The sequence below is a fragment of the Solea solea genome, chromosome 10 (genome assembly GCF_958295425.1).
Source record: "Solea solea chromosome 10, fSolSol10.1, whole genome shotgun sequence".
Lineage (NCBI taxonomy): Eukaryota > Metazoa > Chordata > Actinopteri > Pleuronectiformes > Soleidae > Solea > Solea solea.
In genome coordinates, this window is record NC_081143.1 from 10,791,984 (window position 1) to 10,800,275 (window position 8,292).

An 8,292-nucleotide genomic window follows, 5' to 3' on the forward strand; every position below is an offset into this window, starting at 1 on the left:
CCTGCAAAACAGAAGGAGAAAGAGAGTGAGACAGAGTCCCCTTCTCTCTCTGCCCGTCTCTCTGGCTTTCCCTCAGTGAAGGTTGGGCTGTTGCACTACGAGACTGTCTGTCTCTAAATATTTAATGTACACAGCACTGCCTCCAAGAGTGAGATAAAGAGGGAATCAGGGTGGCTGATGTATTGACGAGCCACAGGGAGGGCAGAGGATTGAGTAGAAAGGTGGAGAAGGGGGTGAGAAATGGAGGAATAAAGGAGGAGGAGGGAGGACAGAATGATATAGGAGAGACAACCTTGCTCAAGGACACACGGAGTGAGGAAGTGGCGAGAAAAAACTTGTTGGCCGTCCACACCCTGACTTACAAATCTGAAAAGCTCAAGACTCCAAAACCCTTTTAGAAACAATTTTATAAGGCTGCAAATAAGAGAAGATGGTTTGAAGGTGGAGAGCATTCTTGGTTTTCAGGTTCTCCCTGTGTTCATGTGGGTTTTCTCTGGTTTGGCCAGCTTCCTCCCACAGTCCAAAGACATTCAGATTGAAGTCACGTTAATAAGAGACTAAAAAAGCTACATCTGCGATACTTTTGTTCTACGATCATTTTCATGTTAAACATCATTGATTCTAAATTTGAAAACAGAAAAACAGACTTTTGAGAACAATGATGCAGTTACCAGCATTCACCCCCTGATTGGTGCTTAACAACCATGACTCAGTCATCACTCACTCACTCACTCATTCACTCACACACCCACTCACTCACTCACTACCTTTCGCTTTATCCTCCACATAAGGGTTGCAGGGAGCTGGAGCCAATCCAGTCCAGTTGACACAGGACGAAAGGCGGGGTGCTCCAGTCCATTGCAGGGCCAACACACAAAGAAAAACATAGGGTCAAATTAGAGCGTCCAATTAACTTGTTTTTTGACTGCGGGAGGAAACTAGATTACCCGGAGAGAACCCATGCTGACACCGCAAGAACATGCAAACTCCACATACGCTGTGTTTCCCTCATGCGGAATAGTTCAGTTTGGAACAGTATTCGAATAGTACCAAAATAACCAGCCCCAACTGTTAAATTTTTTGGCACCTTTCTCTTCGGGTGCCAGAATGAAAAGGTACGATACGGTCAGGGTGGAGCTAGACTGGCTCCACCCATGACAGTCAGCTGATTGGGCAACCGGTGTTTCTTCAATGGCCACAGTCTATTCTCATACAAAACTTGATGTCTTGTTGAGACCAACAAGACATGAAACTGAGAAGTGTAGACTTTGTTTTACAACTGAAAAACATTTTAGAAGTACCAAAATAAGGTACCGTTTGGTACTGGTACCGAATTCCAGATACCAATGCCGTATCGGTTAAATTATGAACGGTACCCAAGCCTAGTCTGTACCATTCCAAACCATACCGTACCATGATAGAAACACCATCAAACCGGGATTTGAACAGGTGACCTTCTTGATGTGTGGAAACAGTGCTAGCCACTACTCTGCTGTTGGCCAACATTATCATCTAAGAACTAAAAGCTAATTTAAAACTTTCAATTTCCTTGTTCTCATTTTCCATCCTTGTTGTTTCTCGTTTTCTTAAGAAACGAAGCAAACTCTGCTTCCTGTTTACAGAGGCTCACTCACACAGTGGACCTGAATGGTCACATTTTGATATTGATCATGATATTCTTACCATTTCCTCTTGAAGCCAACCAGGAAATAAGATTATATTGAATAGGGCGACCCCAGTGGTTGCAAAAAGAACTACCTGTAAATGAAAGTCTATGGGAAGATTAGCTTCCACTTCCCTCTTGATTTCTAACATCAGTAAACATTTTCCTGAGCAGTTAATGGTCTCAATGTGAAGCAAGTCTGAGCCTGTCAGGACAACAACAGGAAACAATCACTGACTGTAAATAGAAGCAAGTTGGTACACAACACAGCACAATAAGAAGTAAAGAGGTCATCCACATAAATATTGTTTTACCTTCCTGAAAGAGATTTTTTTCCTTTCAAGAGCAAATGTGATAATTAGAGAGCAGCAGTGGGCCATGGTTTTCTAAAATGGAAAAACATCACATGGGAATGATGTTACTGTTGTATCACCATTTGTTGATTAGATCTTTTTTCCCTATGGAACTCATAAAGTTTAAATAATATAAACAGATTACTTCATGGTACAGTGGACAGGAATTGTTTTTTGCATTATTGATTAATAATTCCATAATAATCTTTTCAGCATGATGTAAATGAAGTGATCTGAGAATGATATTTCTGTGGACACAGTGGATGAGTGTGCAGGAAGTCTGCTGTGTCTCATGCAGCTCTGTTGTTCACACAGGGTTTGCCTTTTGTGATAAATAATAGATTTTTAAAGACTAAATAAACCTCTGCACTTAACTAAGTGCTCAGAAATGTCTTTTGTTCTCCATCTTTGACTCCAGGGGTGGGAATCACAGGGTACCTCATGATGCAATACACGGTCCATGATACCAATAATATTGCGATACAACGATTCTGTAATAATCAATATAGTGCAAAACAATCATATAACGATACATCACGATAACTGTCTCACTGAAGAAAACAAAACATTAAAAGTTAAAAGTGCAGGATTTATCTATTTATTCACAACAAGTGCTAAGTATTGAACGTGGACGGAACATCTCTTAACGTAGCTTTCTCCACCATTATACCGCTCCCTCTTCTTCAGCCAGGTAACTTCCACCCAAGTTTCTATCATTGCACAAGGTAGGTCGACGGTATATCTTAGGAGCTCCCCCTACAGTTTTGGAGTACATATTTTTACGACGCCACCGTAAATGCATCCATCCATCGTCTGCTGCTTTATCCTCACTGTCGTAAAAACTCACCGCTGACGCTTCCCCCTCCCTTCCCCCCTCCTAGCCATGTGCATTTGTTTTCAATGGAGCCAGCGAACACAAGGAGCATTGTCCATGCCGGTCCGCATCCGTGTTTTTCAATTCTCATCATTGGAAAAATATCAATCCGATGTGTGGTCCTTCTTTCAGTCAGACAGTCGTTCCCCTCTTCCTCCGACAATGGTTTTCTCTGCTTCTTTTTCGCCGGCTCTGCCATGATGAATGTCTAAAATAATGCCATCACTGCCTTTGTGTGATAGCAATTTGTGTTTCTCGCTGGTCCTCCTGATTCTGAGGACTCCGGGCTGGCGGCCCTGATCTTGCAAGACTGGCTTTCCTCTGACAGAAAGTAGGTGGCAGTGTAGACATTTAACCATCACAATGACTCTGAAGCTGTTAAATTAGGTTAAAAATCCTGCATAGTTTTGCTTTAAAAATGCGTGGTCTGCCAAAATAAAAAATAAAAAAAGCAAAGCTAGTGCTCCTGAAACCACTGCCTGACTGTTGTTTCCTTCACGTTGCAGCTCCAAGTTTCCTGGATGCAGTCCGGACAAGGAACACAGATATACAACTTACCCTAGAAACAAAAATCAAATGTCTTGCACAGAAGATAACATTGCTTCATTCTCTTCTCTCTTTTTGTATGCGTGACAAAAATATTTTTAAGGTGAAAAAGAACCTCAGCAGTCAACCGAGCTACAGTTCAGCCAGTGATTTAGACTCTGATGTGCTGCAATAACTGATACTTTTCATGCAGGAATGCTATTGTTACCCAGACATACACACACATTATCGCAGTGTTTACTCCTCGTGCCTGGTGCTGCGACAGTTTACAACCTCAGGCTGGGAGAGAAGAAGAAGGATGAAAAGGAGACGCACGTTGTGTTTTTCTGCCTGACCAGCTGTTTCAGAAGAGTCAAAAAGACAAAAAAAAAAGATCTGTTAAAACTTTCACTGAAGTGGACAAAGTCACATGAGTTGGTTTTATATGATTCTGGTGAGGATGTGAATAGACGTGATTTCAGAGGGTTATAAAAAGAGACATGACTGATGAGACTGATGTGTGCGAGGTAGGACAGAGAATGTGGGGGTGGACAGGTTTGTGCAGCTATTCTTCTCGGGACACTGCATTGACTTCCATTTATTTGGACAGCCTAAAAAAGCATTACTCCTTAACCCGTAACCAGTTAATGTTTAACCCTAACCTTAATGTAAGCACAATTCAAATCTAAGCCCTAAACTTGCCCAGTTCCATCAGAAATTAGGTTCTGCCTCATCAGGACCAGGTTTTGGTCTTCGTGAGTGACAACTGGTCCTGACAAGGCCAGTGTGTCTGCCAGAGAAAAGTACACACTCGCACACAAATAAACAAGCACACATATAAATACACATATTTGTGTGTCGTGATGACAAAGGATGCTGGGTAATTATGCAAATGATGCTATAATGAGATGCATATGCCCTCTCTCATTAAGAAATTACATTTTCTTTTCTTTCAAAATATGTTATTTCCGTACGTACCATGTACATGCAACTGAGACATGTGAGGACACACACGGACGCGGACGCTCGACCATTTGACACGGTTTATCGTTGACTGAACCATGTGCACATTCACATACACAAAACAACATGTGCAGGCCAACAGACGCTTTCACAAACACACACTAGCTAATACAACCACACACAAGCACCCATATTTATATAAACATGAGGCACTATTTGCACACAAGGCTGATTCATCGATGGACCCGTGGAGTTGACAGGGTTGTGTGTCTATGTCACTGCAGCTGTGTGGAAACACATGCACACACAGAAATAAACACATCGCCCCACACACACACACAGGCATTGTGGTTCAAAAGGAAAGGATGAAGTTGAGTTTATGATAAAATAACTGTTTTAATAAACAACGTCTGTGTAAACCTAAGAGTTTCTGTCCGTCAAAACAACAGGGAGTCAAGAATACACACACACACACACACGCGCTGACGCATGGCAATGATGGCTGACTAAAATAAGATTATAATCTCTGTTTATGACCTCACGGGTGCATTTATGACTCTGTTACACCATCGAGACATTCCGTGTTCACATGGGTCAGCTGGAGGAACGCAACCACTGAATAATGTCATTAACTCAACCACACACACACACACACACACACAGACTCACCAAACACTGACTAAATATGCCCTAATCACTGTTATTTAGCACTTTCTTGCTATGTCATGCTGACCCGTTACGAAGAGAACAATTACATATGACTGCTTTGTCTATGCAACAACAAAAAAACACAGACAGACTCTGTTGCCGCACTGAGGCAAAACAATAAAAATGTATCAAACGCTGTATGGAACGTTTAAAGCTGCAGTGTGTTGGATGTAAACAAATGTCGCCACTCTCGAGGCTTTAAAACGGGAGTTCTGGCTTCTCCCATTCATTCATCATGGAGTCTCCAGCGCCTCCTACCGTGTTGTTACATTAGTTAAATCACACACTAACCTGAGATTATACTGGGGAATTGGAAGAATAATTTCTGGAGGGTCAATTGAGTTCAGTGCATGACTGAAAGATAGAAAAGATTCAGATAGAAAATGGCCGAGCAGTGAAGTTGGACTGAGGTTTTTGTTCTGGTCAGGATTAGGGAAGTAGTCGCTATGGTTACGTTTTAAAGGCTCAAGGAAATGAGTTAATGTAATGTCCGCATGTCACAGAGACATGACTGAGTGTATGTGTGCGTGTGTGTTCTTGGATTTGTCACCTCTTTAGAACCTTTTCTGGCATAAACTCTGACCTTGTCAGGACCAGGAGTTCTCATGGAGATGAAAACCAGGTCCTAATGAGGCAGCACCTTGTTTCTTAGGAGCTGGTTAAGTTTAGGGCTTAGATTTGATTTATAGTTAGGTTAAGGATAATGTCTTTTTAGGCTGTTGAAATGAATGGAAGTCAATGCAGAGTCCTCAGATGAAAAGCTGTGCAAAAGTGTGTGTGTGTGTGTGTGTGTGTAAAGGGAGAGATCAGGCAGAGAGAATAGAGTGAGTAGAAGGGAGGACAGGGGAGGTGAAGGGGGGAAACATGTATGGTGAAGATCATAAACTAACACTGTGGCCCTTCATGGCTGCCTGCAAACCCTGGAGTGGAGTTTGGCAGGAGCAGGATGGATGACTGAACGTATATATGTATGGATAGGAACTGGCCTCATCATAAATATTTTTATCCATTTCACTTTACAAGATTAAAGCTACAGTGTGTGACTTTTGGTGGTTTTGAAAGGATGTGAATGGGTATCTGTCTGATACTGGTCAAATATAAAATCCAAAAATCCTAAACATTGCACGCTTCACTATGAACAGATCGTAAAAATGTAAATAAAAATCAATATAAAAAAAAATATTTGTTACACAGCTGGAGAATTATGTCTTTGAAATGACGCACACATGTTGTTGTTAACAGCTTTATAAATGATCTAAAATGACTATATTGGACTGAAATCTGTATCGGACACAAAAAACTGGTATCGTCCCACCCCTAGTTTTTGTTGTTGTTGATGTTATTCCATCGTTTCCATTTTATATCGGAACTCAGACATCAGAGCTGGGAACCGGTGTTCCAGTTGGGAAGTTGGAAGCGCAAATGATCACGGGCTAAACATTGTTAGAAAAACAATAACGACGCACTATGTGATATTTTGCGCATGCACAGCACATGTTTAAGGTTAACAATCAAACAGTACTATGTGTATGACTGATTTACTGTGAAACAAATGCAACAGAAGTGCTTCAAATCCCGAACTCTGGGTATGTGAGATTGCTCTGAGTTCACGAGTTAAAGGTCCGAGGGTCCCTGAAGGTCCCTCTTCAGGGACGCCTCCTGACCTCGGACGTTCTGAGTTCCGACTACAATCAATCATGCATTAACAAGGCCTCACTTGCTCATAATGGTCACGTTTATATCTGCTACTGAAACAGCTTAAGCATTAGCGATGTTGAATAAAATAATAAAATTAGAATAAAACACCATAAAAAGTGACTTAAAAAATATAAGTGACATGCCATCTTATAAATAATCAAGGGGCAAAGAATGAAAGACATCCACTCTCCATTTTCAGTTAATGTTCCACCGGCCAAAAATGATGATGCAATTTTCTCTGGTGTGAACACAAGACAAGAGTTCCCCCTGTTGATGTGACACGGAGTCTTCAGCCCTTCAGCAACCTGATGCTGCTCCATCCTGCATATGTCCACTGACCAGGAAACACAACACACTGTAAAACACGCTAAGAATATTAATTGAGTTAATTGACAAATAAAACATATCTGTTGCCAAATATCACAAAAATAGAAATGACACCTTACAGTAACATGTTATGGTAAAACCTTCTAATCTTATTTCTAATACAATTTCCAGCTGGGTAAGAACAATAACAGTGCAGATATAAGGAGACTTTCAAAGTAAAAGTCAAGTAATAGATTGATAATAAGAATGGAATAGGCTACCATGAGAGTGATAATTTAACATTAAACTGAATCAAAATTCATAACTTCAATAATTTAAATTAATTATAACACACGTCAATCTGTGTCTCAATGATTCCATATTTAAGATTAGGGACTGTATCATCATTATTATTATTATAAATAATATAATAATAATAATAATAATAATACTTATTATTAATTATTATAACATATTTACAAATAACATTACAATTAAGCTTAATTAAATGAAGAAATAACCCATACATTGACTTTTAATCATTTGGGTAAAAGTGTTATCACTAACTTTAACAATAATCAGTTAATGTCTAACCCGAACCTCAACCTAACCACAATTCAAATCTCAGCACTAAACTTAACCAAATGACCTAAAACTAGCATCTGAGACATTAATTCAGTTGGAACAATCAAGTTTCAAATCAAGTCAGTTCAAGCAAATTTTCCCAAAGACTTCAATTCATTTTTGCCACCAGTGGATTTTCAGGGTATTTTCACTTCGGCATGGCATCCTCGAGAAATCGGAGGACTACGTCCACATTTGAAGGTCCTGATCTTAAAAGAGAGAAACATTCTTGCTTGATCTTGTCAAAGTTTCGGAGTCAAGATTTTAAATCAAGAAAAATCAATCAAGACCACAAATGATTTATTGATGGAAACCATATTTATATAATTGGATAAACAAATTATCAACTTCTCACAAAGTAAAGTGAGTTTCATGGAGATGATGAAGAACAGTAAGGGCTTTCAGCTGGCGATCGTGAGCCTAATCACAAACCCCTGCCGCTGTATTTCAGTTCACTGACTGTGTCTGTACTCCAGTCGTCCAGGAAGTACTGAACCATCCTGTGAACAAATCTTTTTAATGAACTGATTCTAATGATTCGGTTACACACTTTGTGTGTTTGTGTCACATATAAAAAA